At 48.4% G+C, this 27,145-nt stretch overlaps 1 pseudogene; it reads left to right on the top strand.

The window, feature by feature from the left end:
- Positions 1 to 1,323: 1,323 nt before the first annotated feature.
- On the top strand, positions 1,324 to 27,145 carry LOC119463627 (uncharacterized; annotated as a pseudogene).

The raw sequence follows: 27,145 nt of genomic DNA, 5'->3' as shown, positions 1-27,145 counted from the left end.
CGTCGATCTCTCGGCGACCTTGGTAGAGAGCCAGGCATTTGAACGGGTGGCATTGTTGCGGCGATGTTCGAAGACCGCGCACCGTCCTCCATATATATGACAGGGGTTTATGTGGGTCAAGGGAATCACAGAAAGTCTTCCACCTTAGAGACTGTAGTAAGTTGATCCGACGCTGGATCTTCTTCTTCTATTGGCAAGCGTGTACCCGGCTACTCACCGGCTACTCTTTCGCGCTTCCCGCTCGACATGATGCGACAACAACATCATTTGTTTCACATGTCTTGCACGGGACAATGGTACTTTCTGTGGTTCATTTTTTACTTTGTACAAAAAATTATCGTTTGTGTGTCTGCTCTAAATCAATGTCTCTGTCAGATATCGTGATTTGTGGCTATGGCACATTTTGCTGTAGTTGAAAGGTTTTATAGCGGAGCTGTTAAGATTGTCGTAAGTCCCTTTCTTGCCGACAGAAAACTTGGCCCAGCTGTGAAGTGGTGAAGTGAACACTTGCTTCTCCTCGGCTGCGAATAGGGAAGGCGGAACGCACGCATGCCGCGGCGAGACTCCGCCCTACGCCTGTGTGTGATGCGAGCAGGTTGCGTGGTGAGGAGATGGCGCGATGCTGTAAAATAGCATCGCGCTGCATAGCGGATGTGAGCTGGAGAGGAACAGTGAGGCAGGTGGTAGTGCGACGCGTAGAGCAGCTACCGACGCCGACCACGTTTCACCACGCTCTAGCAGACCGCGCCCGGTGTGCGTGACTGCAGCCGATGCCTCTGGCGGCGGCTCGGCAGGTTTCGACCAAAGAATTGCACACATGTCGCTTCCGAAAGACTGAAGCCAGAGCTAGCGAACCGTCGCAGAAGAGAACATCCGGAATTTAGATTGAGGGAAGCCGAGAATTCGCGTAGGCGAAGCCCAGAAAGACCAAGTGTGTGGTTTGCCACTACTTTATTAGGTTTTCCACAGCTCCGCAGTCTCTGGTATTTGCGAAAGGAGAGCCACGCATAATGTTTTCTTTGCATTGTCGATCTCATTTGTCAAGGATACTGTCCGGCAGTTCCCACGTATTACCTGTTTTACGTTAATAAAGAAGAAGGGTCAGGCAGTCCCTTCCTGGTCTCCACAGTGTCTGGATGCGTCTTACGCCGCCCCCGAACAGATAGAAACTGACGGCCACAACGGCACGTCACATTTGGCGCCCAACGGCTCGGGGTGAGCTATGAAGACGTTCATTCCTTTTTGATGTGGTGTCGTCGCTCACTGCGCGTTCCTTTGGTCTAACCACTGCCTTCAGGACAGCGTCGGCTACGTAAACCCAACATGGCGACCGCCCAGTGTTCCATCGATGTGTTCGAACAGTTGGATGACGCCGCCCGGGTGGAAGCCTACAGAACCGCTGTGTCCGAAGCAGGTGCCCTAAGAACCGAAGTGGATCAGCTCCGGCGCGAATTGGAAGGACTGAAAATAATGTTTCCCGATGGACACGACACCGCCAAAGAAGTCGACGCACCAAAGCCACCTCTTGACCCGCAGTTGCAGGCAAGTCACGACTTCTTTTGCAACTTACTCGCTCCAATTGTGGAACGCATCGAGCGCTTGGCGTCGAAAACGCGTGAGGCCTCGGACGCCGAATCCTGCCAGAGTACGGAGACGAGCGCTGCGTCGATAAATATTCAACCCTGCTCCGGAAACCAACGCGGCAAAGCTAAATACGAAGCTACTTTATGCATTTCTAACAGCTCGGGTGAATACGCTCGCGACCGACTTTCAAGTTTCGCAGCTAGCTCCTTACCGCCTCTTGGGAAAGATGTAACCGCTTGGTTTCATCAAGTTGATTTTTGGTTCAGAACCTTCAGCGTTCATAAAGAGGTCGCGATACCCTTCATAATCTCCAGGTTCCCAGCTAAGGATTTCATATGGATGCGTCACCACGCAAAGATGGCCAATATCGCTACTTGGGCTGATGTGAAGGCAGCGTTCCGTCGCTGTTACAACATTGATAGTGATGTAACCCCTAAGCAGCGAATGTTCGGAGCTACACAACGAGCTGGAGAGTCGTGTGCAGACTTTGCTTAGCGCAAGTTGGACCTCATGGAACAATGTAGTTATCCAGTATTGCAAAAGGAGAAGTGTCAGGTCATCATGGCTGCGCTTTCAGACAAGGCCAAGAAACACTTTTTTGACAAGAATTTTGAGAAACTAAATGACATGATATACTCTTTTCTGCGCTTTGACCAGATCATCAATTCCGAGGAAAACGTTAAAGTTCTGGTTGCGGTTGAACCCCCCCCCCCCCCCACACACACCGCATATCGCGGAACGGCCCCGTTTTGGTAAAGCGTTCGTCTCGGAAGTTTATGCGGAATCGTCAGCGCAAGGAGAGCATAGAGTCAAGCGGTTCCTCAGAATATAAGCTACCACAAAAAAACCTACCTCAAAGGCAACATGAAGTGAAGCCGCCTCCGAGAAATCCGACTTATTATTCACCACGTGTTTTTAACAGATCTCAAGAGAACACCTCCAGGATTCGTAAACTATGCTTGAACTGCTCTAGAAGCGGACATTTTGTCACACTGTGTCGCCTGCCACTAACTGCAGAATTTTTGAAGTGGCAGGAGGAACTTGAGTCCGCTAGCCCAAAAGGGCAGGGAAACGAACAAATGGTGACGTCAATGCCCGCGAGCAGTCATCAGTGATTGAGCAGGTGCCTTGTTCTACAGAAGCGGGTATTTTTTCCGTTCCTGTCATCATCCACGGACAAACGTTTAAAGGCATCTTGGATTCAGGTGCTGTGAAAAGTTTGATTACAGCACCACTGGTTGAGAGACTCAAGCTAATTATTGGGCTTTCGTCCCTGCGTTTGGTAGGAGCAAGCGGCCATCACTTAGAAAACTTGGGTCAAGTCAAAACTGTTGCAACATTCGACGGCCAAACATTGCAGCATGAGTTTGTCGTGGATAAGCGGTTACCTCATGACGGAGTGCTTCTAGGCGACGACTTCCTACGGGCCTCAAGAGCCATCATCGACTGGGGTTCACAAAGCTTTGCCGTGTCTGTTCCTCAGCTGTTACAAAATGTCCACCTCGTTAGGGAGCAAACACTACCTGCTTTATCGCGAAAGTTAGTTCCAGTGGACTGGCATCGCATCACAGGGACAAAGCTCTTGTACGACCGCTATTCGGTCATTGTGGAGCCCATGGTTGCAGATGCATCCGAAAAAATAGTCAAGGTTCTGCTTACGAATTGTTCACCCCAAGCCATCGTGCTTCCATCTCAGATTACAGTTGGAATCATAGAATAAGCAGGGGGAATAGCAGACATTGAACTCTCTGTGGAAGACTGTCAACAGATCCTCCAAGTTTCATGCCTGCCTTCTCCTGAGGATCTTGATGAACCACCAGCCTATGCAGTTGTTGACCCGCTGCATTGCTCAATCCAAATTGTTGACGTAAACTTTAACGTTGTCACAACGTTATCCTCAAGTGAGCTGCAGGTCGTGAAGGAGTTGTTGGCGCAGCATGCTGCTTGCTTCGCACAATCAAGTATGGATGTGCGCTTGTGCAAAGTTGAGCAGCATTGTATTCCAACTGGGGATGCAAAGCCTATCTCCCAACGACCTCGCAGATTGTCTTCTGCGCAACGTGACCTCGTGAAGAGTCTGATCAAGGACCTCATCGATGCCAACATAGTCCGGCCATCTCGGAGTCCTTGGGCTTCACCGCTGGTCCTAGTAGCGAAGAAAGACGGGACAACACGCATGTGCGTCGATTATCGACGGCTCAACACAGTGACTGAGGATATTGTTTACCCTTTTCCAAGGATTGAAGATGCCCTGCAGGCGCTCACCGGAAGCAAGTACTTTTCTGTCATGGACTTGGTATCCGGGTTTTATCAGATAGCCATGCATCCAGATGACATACAGAAGACGGCTTTCGTTACACCTTGGGGTCTCTACGAATTCCTACGGATGCCGTTTGGCCTCAAAGGTGCTCCTTTCACGTGTCAACGAGCCGTCGATACAATCAATGACGGAATTAGGTATGACAATGCTCTTGTCTACATGGATGATTGCGTAGTCATCAGTCAGACATTTGAAGATCATGTTTCGCACATCATCGACATCTTTTCAAGGTTCCAGAAAGCAGCTTTGAAGTTCAAACCACAGAAGTGTTTTTTCTTCTGCACTGCTATTTATTACCTTGGGCATGTTGTCACAAAAGAGGGTGTAAGTCCTGACCCATCGAAACTGGCAGCTGTTCAGATGTTCCGGCCTCCTCGAACCGTACAGGAACTCCAGTCATTCATGGGGCTTACGTCATACTTCAGGAAGTTTATCCTTAACTGCAGCGTTACCGCTGCACCTCTACGATCCCTTCTAAAGAAGAATTCTGCTTTTTCCTGGGAAGAGGATCAGCAAGTGGCCTTTGAGACATTAAAGTGCGCTTTGTGTCAGCCGCTTGTCCTCAAACTATTCTCGGAGAGAACGGAATTTAGGGTGCAAGTACACACCGACGCATCTCGTCTCGGCTTAGGAGGTCTGTTGCTGCAAGAAGATGAAGAGCGACGATATCGCCCAGTGTTATACCTGAGCAGGGCACTTAAAGGCGCAGAGGTCAATTATTATTCGATGGAACTGGAAGCCCTCGCTGTGAAATGGGCATTAGAACAGTTGCGACCATACTTGATAGGCCGCAAATTTCAAGTTGTCAGTGTCCACCACGCCCTTTGCTGGATTTTGCGCTACAAGGAAGGCAACCAACGTCTCTCCGTTGGTCGCTGATTTTGCAGGAGTTCGACTTTGACGTCACCTACAAATCAGGAATCCTGCACAGCGCACCAGATTGTCTCTCAAGGACACCTCCCATTGTTCCAGAAAAAGGCCAAATCTTTGCTGTATCCTATCCACCACTGCGATACTGTGGCAACATGGGTGAAGAACAACGTCAGGACGCATTCGGCGCTAAAGTCCTGGATCTGCTTAATGGTGCATTGGGCACAAAGAACCAACAGAAACGGGCCCAAAAGTAATTTTTGATGCACAATGAGGTACTGTACAGGAGAGATCAAGGTCCGGTCAGCAGTCGATTTCTCCTCTTCCTTCCTTCTCAGCGACAGGCTGAGACACTTCGAGAAATGCATGAAGGAAGGTACGGTGGCCACATGGGCATCAGAAGAACATTTGAAGCGCTGAGGTCCAAGTACTACTGGCCAAGGCTCTATACGGATGTCAAACGTTATGTGAGTCACTGCGACCTTTGTCAGAGGATGAAGATGTCGACATCGCTGCCTTATGGATTACTACAACCGATAGAAGTGCACAGCCCTTTTCATACAGTTGGGATGGACATCGTAGGGCCATTCAAGAACTCTAGAAGATATAAATATATCATCGTAGCCATTGACTACCTCACAAAGTTTGTTGAAGCAAAACCCTTGAGGAATATAGAAGCCACGACAGTTCAAAAGTTCATTGAGCGCAGAATTGTCTTGAAGCACGCATGCCCAGCTACGATTAAACAGACCGCGGTACTCAAATGATGGCCCAATCTACTGAAGCTTGCCTCAAACATCGTGGCATCACACATGCTGCCACTACCGCATATCATCCTGCAGCAAATGGCTTGTGCGAAAGGGCTAACAAGACTATCAAGCAGATGATTGCCATGACTACCGCCGGGGGAGAAAAGTGGGCTGATGTACTCCCATATGTTGTATTTTGCTACAACACCGGGTACCAGGACACGGTTCGCCAAACTCCATTCTTCTTAGTTTATGGTAGAGATCCAGTGCATCAACTATACGTTTTTTACAGCCGCCGAGAACTTGAAGAACTGAAAGAAGATTCCAGTTATGGCGCGGTAGTGAGCGAAAGACTGAAAAAAGCTTGAGAACTTGCGGCCGCGTACATCAGACTGGCACAAGAAAAACAGAAGGACTACTTCAACAAGCACCACAAGGACGTTGTGTTCGAAAGAGGACAACTAGTGCTTCTTAAGGCTCCACCCTCCGGTGTTAAATCGACCGCATGGTACAACGGCCCTCACAAAGTAGTGAACAGACTGTCTCCCGTGAACTACGAGATCGAACTTGCCGATAACATGGGAACGGACGTTGTGCATGTGGAGAAATTGAAGCCCTACCTGAGCCCAATTGCCGAGATGGAACAACCTCGTGCATCGGACTAACATCGTGCACCGTACATGTGTCTGACGCCGTATGGATGCAGTGAAGTGTGTGGTGCAGTATAGTTCCAGTGATTACATTTATTTACGTGTGTAAAAATGGGACGACAAAGCTTGCCCTTGTAAATAGTTACTGTTGTATGATTGCTCTTCAAGTTTGCTTACGTTTTAGATAATTCCTGTTGTACCATTGCGAATGTTATGTGTTGTGTTTTTAGTGTTGTAAACAGTCGGGACGACTTGTTTCAAAACCCGGTCATGTCACGAGCGAAAGCAGACGACGCTTGGTGCGTAAGTGTCGTGCGCCTTGGCGCCGAGTTCGCGCTCGCGAGAGGGGCTCGAGCAATAAAGAAGGGTCTAGCAGTCCCTTCCTGGTCTCCACTGTGTCTGGATGCGTTTTACGCCGCCCCGGAACCCATAGAAACTGACGGCCACAACGGCACGTCACAACGTTGTTTTCAGAAATTTCGCTACTCTCCTTTTTTGTCGTGTCATCTCGAGTATCCTGGAATGGGGATAGGCCAGTAAAGCTTTTTTCACACCATTTTTACAGCGAATCAGTCTATGGCTAGGGTTCTATGCATTTTTCTCAACATATACGCGTGCGCAAAAACTCAACTCCCAAATTTGATGCAAGATCGCTTCAGTCTGTGTAAAAGCTTATACGTATCATCGCTTCGGTATGCATTTTCACTAGTGAAGTTATCAATAGGCACCATTTTCAAAATTAGTAGACTCTTACGTAGATAATAAGGGTTTCTCATAGATTAGTCGTTGTGCGGCCCGTGTCGGCCATGTGTACGCTCGCGCTGCCCTCTCGTTGTCGCGGTTCCAAGCGCTTTCCGGCCTTGTTTCCTTCCGCTCTCGCGGCATGGTGGTCCCGTCACGCATGTCTACTTACCACCGGGTGTCCAGTTTCCTCTGGCTACCCGAAGTGGTGGTAGTCTTCCATGCGAATGACTGTCGCCGCCTTTCAAGAGAAATAAACTTCGCTCATACTTTTGATCTGAATTCTCTGTAACCGTCGTATGCTCAACTGCTTCGCTGGTAATCCGCTATCACAGCAGTGGGATGGTGCTTAATTTTTTTTCTCTTTTACTTCATTATTGTGGAAATTGGAAAAAATTACTAAGCACAACTCAGACGCACACATCTACGCAATACTTCTTTGCGGCATTAAATGGCGCCGGCACTACTTGTTCTCTCTTGCCCATGAACATCACATTTTCATCATTTCGAAAGCCTAATTATCAATATTTGTTACTCAGAAATTCAGTTTGACGAAGAACCCAAAGTTTATTGGGTTCGTCGTCACACTAAAGGTCTTGCCGTCACACAAATTTTATCATGTCGTCATAATACTGGCTTTTAGTAGCCATATCTTTTACACATCATTCTCCGATTCATACATATGTTGTACAAATACAGATATCCGTGTTCTTTGGTTTGCACGTCTGTAACAATGCTGGCGCTGATTCAGTTCATGGTTCCAATCGTGTTGATAGTTTCGCTTTTCTCTGTAGTAAGGCGAAAGCCTTTAATGGATCAAACTCGCGTCGTCCAACCGTCCGTCCGTCCGTGCCCTGGAATGGTGCCAGCTGTGGCCTCTCCCCCTCACACTCTCTCAGCAATCACGTGATGGCACAGCGGCTCATAGCAACAGTTGCGCCGCCACAGCTGTGGCCTCTCTCCCTTCAACTCTCTCAGAAATCACGTGATGGCGCAGCGGCGGCGTCCCTTGCAATGGCCACAGTCTTTCACCGAACACACTTTGGAATTTAAGAAGTGTCCTATTTTTTGTAGGCTATGGCTATGTGTAGTATTTCCGGATTTCAAAAAGAAAACATTTATCGTCAAGCCAAAAAACCAATTGGAAACAACTGCTCTCTAAAAATAAAAAAACTCAAGAAAGTGAGAAGAAATTAGTCTTGTACGGATAATTAAGCATTTTTATGGTTACCCAAAGAGGAAACCCGTCGGTCTATCCGTCCGTCCGTCACGTTAGCCGGATTGCGAGTGCCTCCAAGCTGCCGCTCCTTTCAACGCGAACTAAGTGGCGAGAACACAGAGCATAAGAAACAAGCAGCACTCGGCGCAGTCTGTCCCCATCAAACATTGCTTTCAACACAGGGCCGGCGCGGCCGCTCCATGCGCAGCACCCGCTGGAGCAGAACGCCCCCCCCCTTCTTCATCCGACTTGCCCCCGCAGCCTTGCGCGTGGTGGCAGACGGTGTGCTTCCTACTCGCTTTGCTACCTTGCGCGAGTGACATTGAGCCGCCATCATCGGCTCATCTCTCATGGTTTCTTTCGCACATATAGCATACGGCATGCTGGGACAATGTTATGGTCCTTGGACTTTATAGGGAACATCACGGCGACGGCGACAACGATAGCACAGATGCTCCTGGAGTGTCCCTATTATTCATATTGCAATGCATCATTATGACACCCCGAACACAGAGATTTACATAGTTGAGCGTTAGGGGGAGGGGGGGGGGCATGCGAACGAATGCGAATGTGAATCAGACGGTGCTTGTTCCGTGTGTGGGGTGTCCCAGGGCGCTATTGTAATATATATATAGCAAAATGAGAAGCAGAACTTCGCGGTCGTCCCCTACCTCCGAATTAGGGTTCCCGGTAGTCCACGCAACTTCATGCATCCGGTCGATGCACTTTCTTTAAGGTGCGACTCAAAAACACCGCAGTTCAAGAAAAAAAAAAACACGGAGCCGAGGTGAGATGCGTCCGCCTGCTCCGCCGGTTACTTCTTCCGCAACCAGTAAGAGCGAACGTCTCTTTCGTGTAGCTACGGTGGCTAGTGTGCTTTCATCGTCATTTAGATGCGAAGCATCTTATGCTCGGGGCTATGTCACTCCCTCCCTCCCTACGTCCCTCCATCCATCCAACCTCCGTGCGTCCACACCCCTACTGCGCATGCGCATCCTCCTCCCCCTCCTCTCCTTGTCTCATCTCCTCTCCTCTCGGCATTACTCCTCTCCTCTCCGACGCTCCTCTTCTCTCCGGATTGCGCAACAAATGGCAACACCTGCGGCTCCGCGCGCGATAATGCGAAGCAACTTAGGTTAGAGACGCGACGGTAGGCGCCCCAGAGGCACCGGCAACAGTCACCAACGCCGCGCGCGTTCGGTGCGAACGCGGGCAAAACGCCGACGGCGTCGACAACAGTTTTGCGCGTTGCTGGTGCTGCTGCATGTCCAAGTTCATACAGCTGATAAAACTACCTTGAGTCGACCCCATAGCTCATTCGCATACTACTCAGGGTTCCCCTACGGGAAGATGGTGTAATTTTTTCTATTGCCAGACGCGACGATTGAAAGGTGAGCCCTTAGCTTCGCTGTAAAAAAAAACATGTCGCGCTAGGTCATCGTGATGCTCTATCAGATAATCTTTAAGACTTCAGCATGCAACGTTCATGGGCATGCGCCTAATTAAATTGCAGAGCGCATCGTACATCGGAATGTAGTACAGCTCGTGTGTGCATTAATCTTCGATCAAAAAATATCACATTTTGCAGTTTGTCCCGGTGTGGAATTACCCACACCCAGAGTGGCAGGCCTTTATACTTAACCTTCCGCTGCACTGTAGCCGCGAGAACTCTTCCCAGTGAAATAACTGGTGATTTCTTATTAAATGATATAGATCATAATCTGTTCCATGACCAGTGCAAAGCGCAGGCCTCTAAAAAGCATATTTATAACTGGTACGATCTCCAAAACCTAACATAAATTTTTGTACCATTTCAGTGCCGTCTAATCTCCCACCATCGTTTTATGTGTTTTTATTTTTTCGCACCTAGTGTACTCTCATTGGCCTGTGGTTCTTGGTTCTGCTGTGTTCACATGTAATGCTCAATTCAACTGCTTGAAATCTTAACGAGTATATCAGCTACTCGTATTTGCTCTCATCGGCTTTTTGTCCTATATTTTTTTCCTGCTTCTTCGTTATATTATGTTTTGCCTACATAGGTTAGTTTTCGTATCACTCTTAGCACCGTAAACTATACGTTAACGAATAATTGCCAGTAGCCTAAACACAAAGGTTACTCGGTTATTAAAATAACTCGATATTTATGTTTTAACAGCAAAACCGTTTATGCCAGCCGTAATTTGTGGTTCGTGGTGCGTATCACGAAACTACCAAAAAATAAAATAAACTTTCTTGCCGAGGCGGGATTCGAACCTGCGTACGAGCATCGTAACCACTAGGCTTTACAGCCACGCATGCAGGACATGCCTATATGTTGTTGTTGTTGCCTCAATACATGGCTCTATATGCGAATCATATGATTGCATTCGAGCGTCGTCGTCTTCGCCCGCAGCTGGCGCAATCGTACGCTCGAGGTGAAAAGATTTTGCGCGCTATGAGAGCGAGAGAGAGAGAGAGAGAGACGCATTCACGAAGCGGATCTCCTGGAACGCGGTGTCGGCATTGGAACGCGGTGTTGGTGTTGCAAGCTGCACTATGTAACGCGCAGTGACGGCCGTAAGTCCGAGACGCGCTAAAAGAAATTATCATCATCATGAGTGTGAGGAAGAAGATCGGCACGCTGAACAGCCCCGTTGCCATCGTGTGGCTTATACCCAGTTCGTCCTATGGCTACGCCCTACCAGCTGCTGCTGCGTTTCTCGCTGCCGCTCTACGACCCAAATAAACCCCCTTTACAATTGGTGGAGGTGCTGGGTACGACCGGAAATCTGGAACTTCGCAACCGGACACTACGGCCTGTCTTCATTATGCCGGAAGAAGCACCACCACAACCACAACCCGCTGCCTCGTTGCCTACCTTGGTCTGCCCTGGCCCGTTACGTCAACGCGACCCACCCATCTTCAGTGGTACAGAAGATCATGACCTGGAAGACTGCATGGCTCGCTGAATACGACCGGGTGAGCACCCACAACCACTGGGACGACACCCACAAGCGGAATTACGTGTCGTTTTACTTGAGTGGTGTCGGCAGGGTTGGCACCGGAACCACGAACGTGATCTCACGACGTGGACTGCCTTCAAAGCTAGCGTAACGGAGGTATTCGGGTGCCCCACCGTTCGCAAGCTTCGCGCCGAGCAACGTTTGCGTGGTCGTTCACAACAGAGCGGGGAGACATTTACCAGTTACATAAAAGATGTTGTCGACCTCTGTAACCACGTTGACGCCGCAATGGCTGATGCCCAGAAGATCAGGCACATCTTAACGTGCATTGAAGACGACGCCTTCCAGATGCTGCTGGCGAAAAACCCGGCAACAGTGTCAGAACTCGTCAGTCTCTGCCAAAGCTTCCATGAACTACGCAAACAAAGCGTAGCCACCCGCCAATCTCTTCCACAGGCCACTTCAATGTCGAGCTCAGCTGTTGCCCCGGATAACACTTCCCTGTTAGCACAGATCAAGGACTTCGTCCGAGAAGAATTTGCCCGTCAGCTTTCGCTGATGCCGCTTAGACACGGCCCGTCAAGTTCTCCATTGGCTCCCGCTCTGCAATATGTCATCAAGGAGCAGGTAGCCGACCACGTCCCGCCTTCGTTCCATGAGGCTCCGACTGCCGCTACCCTGACGTACGCCGAAGTCACTGCGAGACCTGGACTGCAGACCTACGGTCCACTTCGCCCGCCTTTGCGCCCTCCTGTATCCCCTCCCGCTCGACCAGTGGTACAGCGTGCACGACCTCAAGACCATTGGCGCACGGATGACAACCATCCGATTTGTTTTCATTGTGGCCGTGCTGGACACGTGGCACGTCACTGTCGCCTACTTGCGCCGAACGTCTCCAACAATGTGCCTCCATATGTGCCACGTTTCCAACAACGACGCAATTATTCGGACAGTTATGATTCTCCTCCTGCCGCTGAGACCTCCTTCTCCGCTCGCCGTTCACCATCTCCTCGCCGGCGCTCCGTTTCGCCGATGCACCGTCGGCGGGGCCCTCTGCACCAGGAAAACTGAATGTCGCAGTTCAGGAGGCAAGAACTGCGGTGTCAGCAAAATGTATAAGGCCTTATAGTTCACCGAAAAACGTTATTGAAATCGCAATAGAAGGAATATTGACGCTAGCCCTTGTCGACACCGGCGCTGCACTTTCAGCGATAGATGCCCGTATTTGCCGCAAAATTGGAAAAGTGACGACACCGCTTTCTGGATTATCTCTTCGGACGGCCAACGCGCCGCACGTCGAGCCATCCGGTGCCTGCACCGCTCATGTCGTCATTCAGGAGGTTCTCTATGTCATCGAATTCATCGTGTTGCCATCATGTTCTCACGACGTCATAATAGGATGGGACTTTCTCTCCACACATCATGCGATCATCGACTGCGCCCGCACCGAAATTGAGCCGTTTCCGTTTCGACAGATATTATGCATGCCAACAGTGTCAGAACTCGTCAGTCTCTGCCAAAGCTTCCATGAACTACGCAAACAAAGCGTAGCCACCCGCAACTCTTGTTGCGGGTGGCAACAAGAGATCACTCTTGTTGCAAAATCACCGTTTCAGAAGATACCATTATACTTGCCTGGTCTTCTGCTCTTGTCAGTGTATCTTGTGCCCCTGTAGATGCTGACACAGCAGTCTTCACGCCCTCTGAACTTCTAGTTTGCCGCCGATCACTACCACTGCCATTCGCTGTTCTCGAGTTCATCACTGGCGTCTCTCTGATGTGTGTGTCAAACCCGTCGGCCGAACCAATTACTTTACGCCGCCATGAAAGCCTCGGGAGAGGAGAGTCACTGGCTTCACCTTCAATCTTTGGCACAATGGAGTACTCCGATTGTCTTCCGCCTCCTCAGTCGATGCCGCCTTCTTTTACGCCGTCTATTGCCAGTGACCTTATGACGACGCAGCGAGCCGAACTTCTTCACTTGCTGCAAGGCTTCTCTTCCTCTTTTGACTGTCAAGCAACGTCACTCGGCCGCACGACGACTGTTTCGCACACTATCGACACCGGAAGCCATGCACCCATGGACCCATTCGGCAGCGTCCGTACCCAGTATCGGCGAGCGAAAGACGCGTTTTCGATGACCAGGTGTCACAGACCCCGGTGAACGAGGCGCAGACGCCGGACCAAATTCCAAAGCCGACTTATCAGCTTCCGAAAATAATCCCACGAAAGCAAGGACATTTAAGAGTGGGCCCTCTGGTGCACCAGCGAACGCCGGTTGGTCTCCAAAGACCGAGTCAGAGCCCAGAGTTGTCAAAACACAACAAAATATATTCTTCACACAAGGCAGTTACACACACACTTGCACACTTAGGCTAGACAACACAATACAAACCAGATGGGTATTAACAAACACAAGAAAATAATTCACGACAAGCACTAAGAGACCAACACGTAAAGTACAAAATAAATAGGAACACTAAGTGTCCAATCGTATTCACCGTGCTGGTTGGTCTTGGAGTGAGACGATCTCGGCGTAGCTCGCGCAATTCTCGAAGAAGGAACTTCTTCCGTAAATGCAGACGCTCGATGAACCCGTCGACTAGCTTGCCGGGGAATCCCCTTCGTCCGCAGACGCTCGGTCTTCACGTTACATCACTTCACCGGTGCGGACTGAACTCTCTGAACTCCCTGAATTCCTGAATTCCCCTAAACTATTCTCGCACGGCGGTTATATAGCTTCCACAGGCATTCTCGAACATTCTTATCGGAGTCGTGATCTCGTAGCATGGCCAAAGCTTGGGAAGCTTCTACTCTTTTCTCGTACCTTCGACCGCCGCTGTCGGAACATTCTCGAGGGGGGGGGGGTGATGACTCATCCTGTTGGTATATGCTCACGCGGTAGTAATGTCTGTCGACTCGCCGGGTGAGAAAGTGTCTCGGCGCGCGCGTGTGCTCTCTCTCTCTCTCCGGTTAACGTCGCTCCGTCGAGTCTCTTCCAGACGTTTCGGCGCCGTTGTTAGCGTTGTTGTTTGATGCGTCTGCGCTCTCCCCCTCTGTTGAAGTTGCCGCGGGGCCGGCGTGTTCTTTCGCTGACTTGCATGACACGCGGCCGCGCGCTTGGATTACGCGCTCTTTTATGCCACTGCCGCGCACTTTAAGAATATTATGCAATAATATTCAAGAAAACACAAAAGAAGCGCGCACGAAAGTCCGCTACACACGAGTCCGTAAGTCCATAAATCAGTCCACCACGTCACTCGCGATACATCGAATACAAACACAAGTCAGACAAGCACACTTGGATTACACAATAGCACATCGCTCGCGTAGCATGTACACTTGTACTATACAATAATACATCTCTCACGTAACAATTACACTGGTACTATACAAAAATACGTATCTCGCGTAACAAGACAATCATTTGAAATATAACATGCGCAACAAGTATACAAAACTATGACAGGGTATTTTACAGAACACAAACAAATTCATAAACATGATACATAAACAAACACTCGGTGCACTCAACCAAAACACTTTGCACCACACACTAACCGTCAACGGTTCTTAAATTTGAATTTCCTGTCCTTGGTTTTTCGATGCTGGTGTTTGACTTGGTTATGAGTACCGGTCGGTTCATTTTCGGAATTGGGCGGGGAAAGAAGCTGGAAAGGTTATATCTGAACCTTTGTTTGAGTTCGGTTGTCTGCTGCCACGGTGCTCTCGACAGCTGCTGATGGATTTCCGCGTGGCTCTTCAATCGTCGATGTTTCGATCTTCAACTCTTCTTCCAATGGTTTCGGATCGTCTGGGGCGCGAACTCCCTCGATGTTCCCTAGAATTAGGTCGTACAGTGGGCTGTCCATAGAAAGAGCAGTGATATTCCCACTGTAATAGGGGGTATCGACCTCAATCTTGGCTTCAGGAAGCTTCCTAGTCGTACCATCGACCAGGTAAACTAGACTGGTTTCACCCGTGAGCTCGTCGTCATTGACCAAGTCTCTTCGCACAATCACTGTGCTGCTGCCGGTATCTCGTAACACCGTGACTTGTTTTCCTGCGATTTTCCCTGCAAGTACAGGCATTCCTTTAACTAGAAATTCTGGGCGTGATGTCATCACAGCGTTAACTACCGGAATTCTTTTCCCATTTCGTAGTTCGACAAAGCCGGCGTTTTTGTCTTCTTGATGTTTTGGCGGGGCATACACACAGGATGTCTGGGGAGCTTCTTTCCTTCCGTTGCGACATGTATCGGCTTTGCGCCCAGTTCGCCCACATTTAAAACATTTGACGTCATTGGGGCGCATAAAATTGCTCCGACAGTTGCTAGCATGATGGCCCAGTCGGTTACAGAGATAACACCTCGGAACAGGCTTCTGAGGGTTTCTCCTTTCATCGGATGTCGCTTTCTTTGCGTCACCTGGCTCCTCTTTTCTGATCTTGGAGAGATTGGTGCCTCCCTGTGCTTCCAGAAATTGGTCTGCCAATTCCAACATATCTTGAAGCGATTTAGCTTTCCTTTCTTTCAGATAGAGAGACAGGCTCGGATGGCAACTGATGAGGAATTGCTCCTTGATCAGAAGCTCTCTAAGCGCACCGTACTCCTGTGCAGTTTCTGAAAGTTCGGTCTACTTATCAAAATAGTGACTCAGCCGCGCGGCAAATTGCGTGGCAGTCTCGCCATCGGCGGGCTTTCCAGTCCTAAACTTATCTCGGAAGCCTTCTACGGTGAACCTAAATCTCTTCAATAAAGCAGCTTTCACCCTTCCATAATTAGAGGCATCGGTGGGCGTCAGCCTACCATACACACTAAGTGCTTCGCCACTCAAACACGTACTCAACGCAGTGGCCCATTGATCCTCTGGCCAATTCTGGCTTTTAGCAACTGTCTCAAATCTGTGCAAGTAAGCATCCAAGTCATCTTTTCTTTCATCGAATGCCACAAGCAGTTTGCTTGGGTTCAGACGGAAGCTAGTTTGTTCCCTTTCAGTGCTATCTACTCTTGCCTGGGCGGGAGCGTCTGTGCGCTGCTGCAAACGAAGTCGTTCGAGTTCTAACTCGTGTTGTCTTTGCCTTTCTCTCTCAGCTTATTCATCTTCTTTGTTTTTTGGCCCTTTCGGCCGCTAGCTTCTCTCTTTCTACAGTCTCTTTTTCCTTCTGGCTAACCCACTTCCGTAGTTCCGCTTCGGAAAGACCCATCTTCTCACCAAGGGCAACTTATTTCCCGAGATCCATAATGCCCTTCAAAAATCTAGCCGCATACAAAAAATATCTGCCTAGATTTCCACAACCGAACTGCTCTCTGCACACAAGTTAGCGAAACGTGGTGCAACACTCAAAATCGTTTATCCAGTAGCGACGTAAACGACCCTAGGATCTTTCTCCCTACTATGGACACACAATTTGCACCAGAAAGGTCCTGTCGCGGACGCCAGAAATATTGTCACAAACCCCGGTGAACGAGGCGCAGACGCCGGACCAAATTCCAAAGCCGACTTATCAGCTTCCGAAAATAATCCCACGAAAGCAAGGACAATTAAGAGTGGGCCCTCTGGTGCGCCAGCGAACGCCGGTTGCTGTCCAAAGACCGAGTCAGAACCCAGAGTTGTCAAACACAACAAAACATATTATTCTCACAAGGCAGTTACACACACACTTGCACACTTAGGCTAGACAACACAATACAAATCAGATGGGTATTAACAAAGACAAGAAAATAATTCACGACAAGCACTAAGAGACCAACACGTAAAGTACAAAATAAATAGGAACACTAAGTGTCCAATCGTATTCACCATGCTGGTTGGTCTTGGAGTCAGATGATCTCGGCGTAGCTCGCGCAATTCTCGAAGAAGGAACTTCTTCCGGAAATGCAGACGCTCGATGAACCCGTCGACTAGCTTGCCGGGGAATCCCCTTCTTCCGCAGACGCTCGGTCTTCACGTTACATCACTTCACCGGTGCGGACTGAACTCTCTGAACTCCCTGAATTCCTGAATTTCCCTAAACCATTCTCGCACGGCGGTTATATAGCTTCCACAGGCGTTCTCGAACATTCTTATCGGTGTCGTGATCTCGTAGCATGGCCAAAGCTTGGGAAGCTTCTACTCTTTTCTCGTACCTTCGACCGCCGCTGTCGGAACATTCTCGAGGGGGGGGGGGGGTGATGACTCATCCTGTTGGTATATGCTCACGCGGTAGTAATGTCTGTGGACTCGCCGGGTGAGAAAGTGTCTCGGCGCGCGCGTGCTCTCTCTCTCTCTCTCTCTCTCCGGTTAACGTCGCTCCGTCGAGTCTCTTCCGGACGTTTCGGCGCCGTTGTTAGCGTTGTTGTTTGAGGCGTCTGCGCTCTCCCCCTCTGTTGAAGTTGCCGCGGGGCCGGCGTGTTCTTTCGCTGGCTTGCGTGACACGCGGCCGCGCGCTTGGATTACGCGCTTTTTTGTGACACCAGGTGAACGATGTGCTCAAACGCGGTGTCATCCAGCCTTCTAGTAGTCCCTGGGCATCACGAGTCGTACTAGTTAAGATAAAATATGGCACCATACGATTTTGCGTTGATTATCTAAGGCTTAACAAGATTACTCCAAAGGATGTATACCTGTTGCCACGTATAGACGACGCACTTGACTGTTTACAAGGAGCGGAGTTCTTTTCCTCCTTAGATCGCCGCTCTGGCTACTGGCAGGTGCCCATGGCTGACGCTGACTGTACAAAAACCGCGTTTGTAACACCAGATGGCTTCTACCAATTTACTGTCATGCCGTTTGGTCTCTGCAACGCACCCGCCACCTTTGAACGCATGACGGACGGCATCCTACGCGGCCTGATGTGGCATACTTGTCTCTGCTACCTCGATGACGCTGTCGTGTTTTCTCCAGATTTTCCGACCCATCTTCGCCGTTTGCATCAAGTTTTGACCTGTCTCCGGAATGCTGGTCTCCAGCTTAACTTGAAGAAGTGCCTATTTCAGGCTAGAAAACTGACTATACTAGGCCACGTTGTCTCCAAAGAAGGCATTCTTACCGACCCTGCGAAACTTCGTAGCGTATCCGAATGCCCGAAGCCCCCTAACTTGAAAGCACTAAGCAGCTTCATTGGACTATGCTCCTATTTCCGACGATTCGTTCGCAATTTCGCTAATGTGATCGCACCCCTCAACCAACTTATCCAAGGCGACAATGCACTTTCTAATTGGTCGGAAGCCTCTGAGGAAGCGTTTACCACTCTTCGCAGCCTACTTACGTCTCCGTCAATCTAGCGCCATTTTGACCCAAGCATACCTACAGAACTTCACACTGACGCCAGTGGTGTAGGCCTTAGTGCCATAATCGCACAACGTAAGAACACTAATGCCGAATACGTGGTCACTTATGCCAGTCGTGCCCTTACAAAACCTGAGGTCAATTACACAGTAACCGAAAAAGAGTGCTTGGTCATCGTATGGGCACTCCAAAAATTTCGCCCATATCTCTACGGTCGACCCTTTGACGAGGTGACGGATCATCATGCTCTTTGCTGGTTATCTAACCTCAAAGACCTCATAGGTGCGCCTCGCTCGGTGGGCCCTCCGCTTCCAGGAATACGATATCCGTGTCGTCTATCGCTCTGGACGCACTCTGACGCCGATGCCCTCTCGCGCTTTCCAGTTGCTTCAGACGCCAGTACTCCTACCGACAGTCATGATATCTCCCCACTTTACATCATGGACATGGCCTCGGAGCAACGAAAAGACCCATGTATCGTCACGATATTCGATATTTTGTCCAACCCTTCCGCGGCTTCGGCAACTCGAGTGTTACGCCGACAGGCCCAGCAGTTCGCCATCCGCGATGGACTTTTATACCGCCGCAACTACCAAAATGACGGCGGCCGCACATGGCTTTTAGTCGTGCCCCGCCACCTTCGAAACGATTTGTGTTCCGCTTTTCAATCCGACCCCCAGTGTGGTCACGGCGGAGTGTCGAAGACCTACACACGGCTTCGCCTACGCTACTATTGGCGCGGCATATACACCTTCATCCGCAAATACGTACGCTCCTGCATTGCCTGCCAGCGAGGCAAATGTGTCTCGCACCTCTCCACCGCCCCTCTCCAGCCACTTCCCTGCCCAGCTCACCCATTTGACCCTGTCGGCATTGATTTATACGGGCCTCTTCCATCGAATGGTGCTGGCAACCGAAGGATTGTCGTCGCCGTCTATCATTTGACACGATATGCTGAAACCGCCGCCTTACCTGCTGCATCAGCAAAAGAAGTCGCCTCGTTCATTCTACACAACTTTGTTTCTCCGCCATGGCGCACCTCGTGAACTACTGAGCGATTCAGGTAGCGTATTCCTCTCGGACGCGCTGCAGTCACTCCTATCGGAATGCCAAATTATTCACCGCACAACTACCGCTTATCAGCCACAGACGAATGGGTTAACTGGACGATTCAACAGAACTCTTGGTGACATGCTATCAATGTTTGTGGCGTCAGACCATTCCAACTGGGATGCTGTACTTCCCTTTGTCACAGACGCATATAACACTGCCTCCCAAGCCACTACCGGGTTCTCACCATTCTTTCTGCCTTACGGCCGCCAGCCCTCCAGCACCATTGCTACGGTTCTCCCGTACCGGCCAGACCCTGCCGACTGCTCACCTGTTGCATGCCGAGAAATGCCGACAACTTGCCCGTTCGTTGATGTCTGCTCAACAGTGTCGCCAAAAGCAGCGTCCTGACCTCAAACCACCTCCTCACCCTTTCGCCATCGACTCCCTCGTGTGGTTTTGGGTCCCGCCTATTGCTGCTCCTGGTCTTTCGTCAAACCTCCTTCCCAAGTACCACGTGCCCTACAGCATGGCTGCGCAAACATCACCAGTTAATTACGTGGTTAAACCCATGTCGCCATCTCTCGATCTCCGTCGTCGCGGGCGAGAGACTGTACACATTGACCGGCTCAAGCCGTACTACGATCCACTGCACTCTCCCTAGGTAGCCAGGATGACTACTCTTCCATACCGGAGGGGGGGGGGGTGATTGTGAGGAAGAAGATCGGCACGCTGAACAGCCCCGTTGCCATCGTGCGGCTCGTACCCAGTTCGCTCTCTGGCTACGCCCTACCTGCTGGGGCTGCGTTTCTCGCTGCCGCTCTACAAGTCAAATAAACCTCCTTTATATGAATAATAAGATGAAAAGTTCGCGCGCAATGATAACGCTTACCTGAGAGCGGTTGGCATCGCTCATGTTGAGACTGCTGTCACAAATGCTCAAGAAATCAATAAATGTGACATAGGTAATCAGTGCTTCTTGTTCAATTATTTATATCCTGGTGTGTGTTTATGTCGCATAATTCGGAGGTCATGCTTGCTGATTATTACGCTAGTCAATTTTTTCAACTTTATCAGTCAGAGTGTTGGTCATTGTTAAAGCTCAAATCTATGTGGCACTTTTATGTTGACGCACAGCATTAGACCTCATGTACGGAACTCGAGCTTTGTGTTGATACGAACAGGCGTCGGCAAAAACTTATTTTTGTACACGACTATATGCTTCGTTATCAATAATTCAAGGAAGTAAGGAAGCCGATTTAGGTATAGTGAGTAAAATTTTATTGCGATAGCAATTATATGGACACTCCAAAGCAGATTTCTGCCGTCGCCGTCATCGTCGCCGTGAGGTTCCGTATGACGTCAACGGCGATGAAATCGTCACCGCGCTCCGGACGCTGTATGTGCGAGTGAAAGGGCGCGAGGGACGTGCGCTTTCACGGGGAGCTAACGCACGTCGGAGAGCAAACGCGCGTTCTGCGCCGTGCTCCCTGAAGGGCTGCAGAATTAAGCGTCTCTTTCCTCCTTTCCATATATAGAGCGCAAACGCAAACTTTTTCCGTCGCGCGAAAGGATGTGGGGGGACGGGAGAAAGGGAGGGAGGGGAGGCGACGTTTAGCTGCGGCACCAAATACATAAAAACGCCGCGCGCGTTCGGTGTGAACGCGGGCAAAACGCCGACGGCGTCGACAACAGTTCTGCGCGTTGCTGGTGCTGCTGCATGTTCAAGTTTATACAGCTGATAAAAACTACTATCGTTACTTCGTATAGCTCTCTACTAATTTGCTATCGCAATTGGTGCTTCGCCTTTCGGGTGAAACTGCGACAATTTTTTAGTATCGGTGTTGTCATCCAGTGACTTGAACACGTTTCGGGTGCTATCCTCATCGGAATCCACTCGCCTGGCCGCTTCGTACTTACGACGTTTCTCGAGGCGTGTGGCTCGTTCTTCCTCCGTCTCCTCGGCTCACTGCCTCCTCTTGGTTTCGTTCGGAAGACGAAGCCTGGCTTCTTTCAGTCTCTCCGAATCACTTTCCATAAATGCCGACGAATCCGACCGAGCCGCTCCTTCTATAGATGAGATGCAATGCCGGCCCCTCTGTTGCAACGCGCTTTCACCGGCTCCTCCTCTGACGTCATGCCAGATGCAAGCGGCGAACGCTTGCAACATACTGTGGCGGGGGCGGCGTGGCACCGTGGTAACTCGAGCAGACGACGCCAGATGGCGCGGCGAGCGGCACTGCCAGCTGCGGCGGTTGCTAGGCAACGGCTCAGCTCGTGGTGCGGCCACCGGCCACAGGGAAACGGCGAGAATGCGGCCAGTGTAGCTCTCGCTACAAAACGCCTGTGTTCGTGCGTTGTAGTGCACCTTAAAGAAACCCAGGTGGTCAAAATTAATCCGAAGCCCTCCACTACGGCGTGCCTCATAATCAGAACTGGTTTTGGCACGTGAAACCCTAGAAATAAGAATATCCCCTATCTGAAATGCATACAACGAAAGTCAGCTGTGCTGAAACCCACCACACCTTCCTTGAAAACAAACACACATGTAGCATAATGGGAATTCGGCGAGGGCGACGTGTTGGCAGCTTTTATATTTTGCTCCGTGTGATACTTTTAGAGAACAGCGGTTGTAACCGTTACCTTCTCACTAGTGCAATGCTCATGAAACAACGTTATCATTTCTATAAACTAGATTACATTTATGTTCCATTTAGTTGTGCTCTACACGGTAAATCACACAGCTGTAGCTATTACTGATTATGTGGTAACGGCGGAGAATTACATGATACAACACTTGTATAGCATGTTTATACAATTCGTTTCATCCATTTTTGCAGGGGTGTCACAAGGAATACGTTCCAGCTCTGCTCTGCGGGAAAACGACAGTGAAGTTGCTGTGTCATCAAACGCTGGCAAGGTCGGCAAACACACGTGTTGGCCGTGCAAATTTACCGCCAGATATTTTTATACATTTTTGCAACACGTTCGGGAGCTGCAGATGTACAAGGTTGGTTTCGTATGCACAAGGTGCAGAAAGCGGTTTCTCAACATGGCACAGTACAAGTTGCATAGTGGCAGTGGATGCGCATAACCTCAAAGCAACGATTCCTGCATTCTCAGTAGTCATGAAAAGCAATATAGTGTGCCCCCGGCTAAGAGCCAAACATTATTTGTCGCTGCGGCCGCGAACGTAAGCAGTGCCTCGTTGGATGCTGCATTATGCTATATCGATAATGATGTGCATAGTGCTGTAGAAGATTTTTCAAGCACACATATCCTCACAAAACACTCATGTCTTGCGAGACAACTTGAGTCGCACTATCGATGCCCAATAGGCGGAGTCAATGCAGTTGTTGCGGGAGTAGCAGAAATTTTATTGACTGCTGGAACATCCATCGATGTGTCTGCAGTTGAAAATGACTGAGCAAGAAATGCACTATACGCTTCTCAGGGAGTTTATGTTCCTACAGAGGAAGTAATACGTCAGCACTGTAAGAAAGGTTTCATTGTGCCAATGAAGAGACTGATTGAGAACTTGGTACATCATCAGAGCTATGCCCGCCTCTTTCAATGTTCATTGGAGACATCAACCAATGCGTTGCTAAAATATTTTACTGATGGCACACGATTTCAAATGCACCCAATTGAAAGTTCTCATCAGATGAACACTATTGGGATGTTTCTGTACAATGATGATATTGAATTGACTAACCCACTAGGCATGGAAAGAGGCCGGAGAGGCAAGCAAACTGTGTTTTGTTTCTCTTTGTTTAACATTCCACCATCAGAAAGGTCCAAAGTAGCCAACGTATTTTTGCTTGGAGTGCGGAAAGCAAGTGCTCCTAAATCACAAGGAGCAAAACGTATGCTTATTCTGGACTTCGTTTCAACCTTAAATTCACTTCATAGGGGCTGTAGACTAAAAACTGCCATTACTGAAGAAGTCTTTTTTGGTTTTTGGGTCGCCTATATTTGGGACTCATTGGCATGCCACAATATAGCAGGCTTTAAAGAAAGTTTCAGCAAGAATGTCCGTTTGGCGTGCCGGACTTGCAAAGTTCCTACAGCTGATTTTCTTAAGTTTCATAATGAAATACAATGCCCACTAGGCGCAGAGTCAGAGTATGAAGAGGACTTGCTAGCACTTCAGGCAGTAACTTCAAAAAAGGACCGTACTGAATTGTCAGCACAGTGCGGAAATCGCAAAATTCTCGGTACTCACAGACTTACACTACGACCCAATGCACATTTTGTAAGAGGGGATCGTTTCTCTGGAGGTGGCGCTGTTCAGTAAGTTTATTGAAAGAGAGGCAGCGTCCACTGCCCGGTCTCAGTTCTGCTTTCATAGACATGTGAGTAAAAGCGATTACCTTCGGAGCTTCGAGTCCGACTTCAGCTGTCCATGAACGGCAAGCTGCAGTTTAATACTACTTCTGCATTTTATTTTTATCATAGATTATGCCTGAAGAGGCTGCACAAGAACACCATTGTTAATGTTTTGTGCTGTTTTGCATCATCACACAGTTATTCATTTCTCCCGTTATCTCCCCAGATGCACTCACGGACATTGAGTACTTGGTAGCAGGCCATAACGAGCTTTTCGTGCAGATGTATGGTTCTGATTAATTCAAACCGAAACTGCCCAGCTGTTGCATATAGTTTCTCATGTACGGCGCTTTGGTCCTTCCCATCATCATTGGACAATGAGGTTTGAAACTAAAAATGCTCTTCCAAATTAAAAAAAGTTCTGGAATTTCAAAAATATTCCATTATCTGTAGCCAATTACTTTCAGATGAGAACGTCCAGTGACCCTTCGCTAGGACCTGGGCAGCCCAAGCCGATTACCACAGAGAATGTCACTACACCAGAAGTAGGTGCACCAGTGTGCTTAACATCGACTTTCTTGCTATGTGGACTGGACCCTGGTGCTATTGGCCAAACTAATATCTCTATGCACTCTGTCTTTGTCTCTGATGTCAAAATGTCCATTTCTGATTTTGTTGTTTTGGGACAAAAACGACCTTCCCATGTTTGGTGAAGTAGAAACAATTGTACCTTGGGCGGGCAAGATTTTTATCTATCTTCGGGTCTTAGCTAAAGTGATCTATTCACCACGACTGAATGCATTTGTGCTTCTGAAGACACCACATAATGTTGTCATTAAACCTTAACTGTTTTGTATCTTTGGCCACTCTTTATTTACTCCAAAAATGATATCATTTATGCCGTCACAAAATGGATTCGTAAGTCGCCTTTGTTGTAATGCTTGGGGCCCTTTCTTCCTGAAGTTGCGTAATGCGAATAAAATGCAAAATGTACGTGGCATGACATGTATTTTGAGAATGAAGCTCGTTTTCTTTCTGCTTAGGAATTGCGTGACTGACTCGTTGCAAATATGCAAGAATTATCTGACAGCGTTCAGCCTATCCTGCAAGGGAAAGCAGTTTCAGAAAGGCTGCAAAAAAGAAATATCTCATGGCAACGGCGCGCAGAACCTGAGCTTGTTCCTAGAGTAAGTTTTAATGTTTGCTCTTTGAAGAAACTAATGCGCCATACTGTTATATTTCATTGTTTTATATTGGACCCACACATCTTAAGCCAAGGTCAAAAAATGCACCAATGTTCTATGAGAGCTTGCAGCTTAAGTCATACGGTTGTTTATATCTGTAGAGCAATTCAGCAAGTTTACAACAGCCACTGGTTTCAAAAATGCAGGGTGAAGCATGTTACCATGCATGAGCAAGTGGTCGCACGGTATTTTTTCAGATTTGGTAGGTTTTTGTGGATGCAGATAAAGCTACCCCGTAGTGCCAGCATGTATAATTAAACCTTGGATTAAGTCGCAAGTGATACATCGTTACCATGTCAATGGCCCTTGCTGACATTTAATAATTAAAGCCATTTTCATCATCTTACTATGGTGAATGGTTAGAAGCATCTCAATTCTTTTCCTTATAGTAAGCATAATCTCATTACCACTGGGAACAAGGAGGAACGTCGCTCAATGTACAAAGCCCTTGGTGGTGCACTCGCCACGAAATACCCACAGCTTTTGTGGGATCAACCAAAAATTTGACAGCCACCTTTCGGATACAAAGGCCCGTGTTTATGTAAGTACTTCGACAGGTGATCTGTATAACAAGCTAACAAGCTGATGCTGCTTTGCACTAAGAGTCATTGCTATTCGAATCATTCTAAGCAGTTTTGTCTTCAGAGTTAAGTGCTTCATATGTTCTTGATGTCAGAGGACACCGTGTCCTTAATTGGCGTTCAGAGGTGTGTGAGTCTGCCCTGTTCTATTTTTACTTCCTCAAACAATGCAACAAAGTTGAAGGTGCTAGCTGCTTTAGGTTTAGTTAATGTCTGTAAAACATATAGCTATTAAAGATGTCCAACGGTCAGAAGCACAAAAATGTAATTTTGGCTTGGAGGTGGCAAGTATTTCAATTTTTTTCAGAGCCTCTTCATTAGGAGGCTGACAGTAGCTCGAAAAGTTCGGAAGCACAAGAAGATGAGCAGAGATGATGTCACTGTTTCTGCAACTACTACAGCAATCACAAAGAAGAATGCTGTTGCCGAGCTAGAGGTTTGCTTGCATGTGTAATTTTGATTAGGTATTTTTGAGCATGTGTACTTCATATTCGTCTTTTTCTTTTCATGTGTTTCAGGCCTTGAAAGGGGTTCATTTCAGCACCGTGACACTTGACACAGAAAGGATTCAAATCCTCCTTGAAGTCACGTACGAAGACCGCTGCAAAGGCTACGATGACCCTTTGCCTCATTATTTTTTGTTAGAAAACATTGAGAGTGCATGTCTATTTCTGAGTGTTCAAAAAGACAGAAACCCGGCATTGTTTGATACTCTGCTGTAGGTAATGGCAGATCACTGATATATAAAACTATGAATTTTGCAAAAAATTAAGACTTGCGGAGTGATCAACAGTTATGAAGTGGTTGAAAATGATATTGTATGGCTTTAGGTTCCGATGGCATGAGGGATGCCCGAAAAAAAGTTTGATTCTTGGGTAATAATAATGACTAGTTTTGCTTCATTGTATTTACTTTTCTCCAGCTTTGCATCGAAGTCGAGCTCCGGTTTGGAAGCAACATTGGTGATCTGGAGAGAAAACTGAAAGCAGTGTCGGAAGCGTTTTTATGCAAAGAAAAACGTGAATGCACATTCCTCGACACTGTCAAGAACTTACTAGGCTATTCAACGTGCACACTCATCAACGAGGTTTGTGGAATGATTATTATTTACCCATCTATCACTTACTGTGGTCCCAAGTGCTTTCTCACATTTTTAAATGTATTTTCAATGAATTTTGAGTAATATACGTATGCTCCAAATTCATATTGTGTTTTCTATGAATCTCGCTTCACTGTGGTGAGAATTTTCGCCATGCTTTGTAGATGGGTGTTTCCTCATGGGTGTACAGATTGCACTGCCTAATGTACAGATTCCACTGCCTAATGACATGTAAATCATCGCACGTCTTGTGTATACGTCCACCGAACACACATGTGTTTATACTGGAAGTGCTGAACGAGTCATCTGGATCTGAATTAGAAATATAGAGCGTGCCCTCATTTTCTACCAGCTGATATACTACATCAAAAACCTTGAGTACCTGCCCGCATTTTCACCAGTGCTTGTCCTGCTGCAGAAGATTGCCATGCCGGACACAACAGTACCTCGCGGACTGCTCACAAACCGCGTGAAGAATTTTCTCATGCTCTTGAAATGA

The sequence above is a fragment of the Dermacentor silvarum genome, chromosome 9 (genome assembly GCF_013339745.2).
Source record: "Dermacentor silvarum isolate Dsil-2018 chromosome 9, BIME_Dsil_1.4, whole genome shotgun sequence".
In the NCBI taxonomy this organism is placed as follows: Eukaryota; Metazoa; Arthropoda; class Arachnida; order Ixodida; family Ixodidae; genus Dermacentor; species Dermacentor silvarum.
The sequence above is the reverse complement of the archived record's forward strand: the minus strand, read 5'-3'. Positions and strand labels throughout refer to the sequence as shown.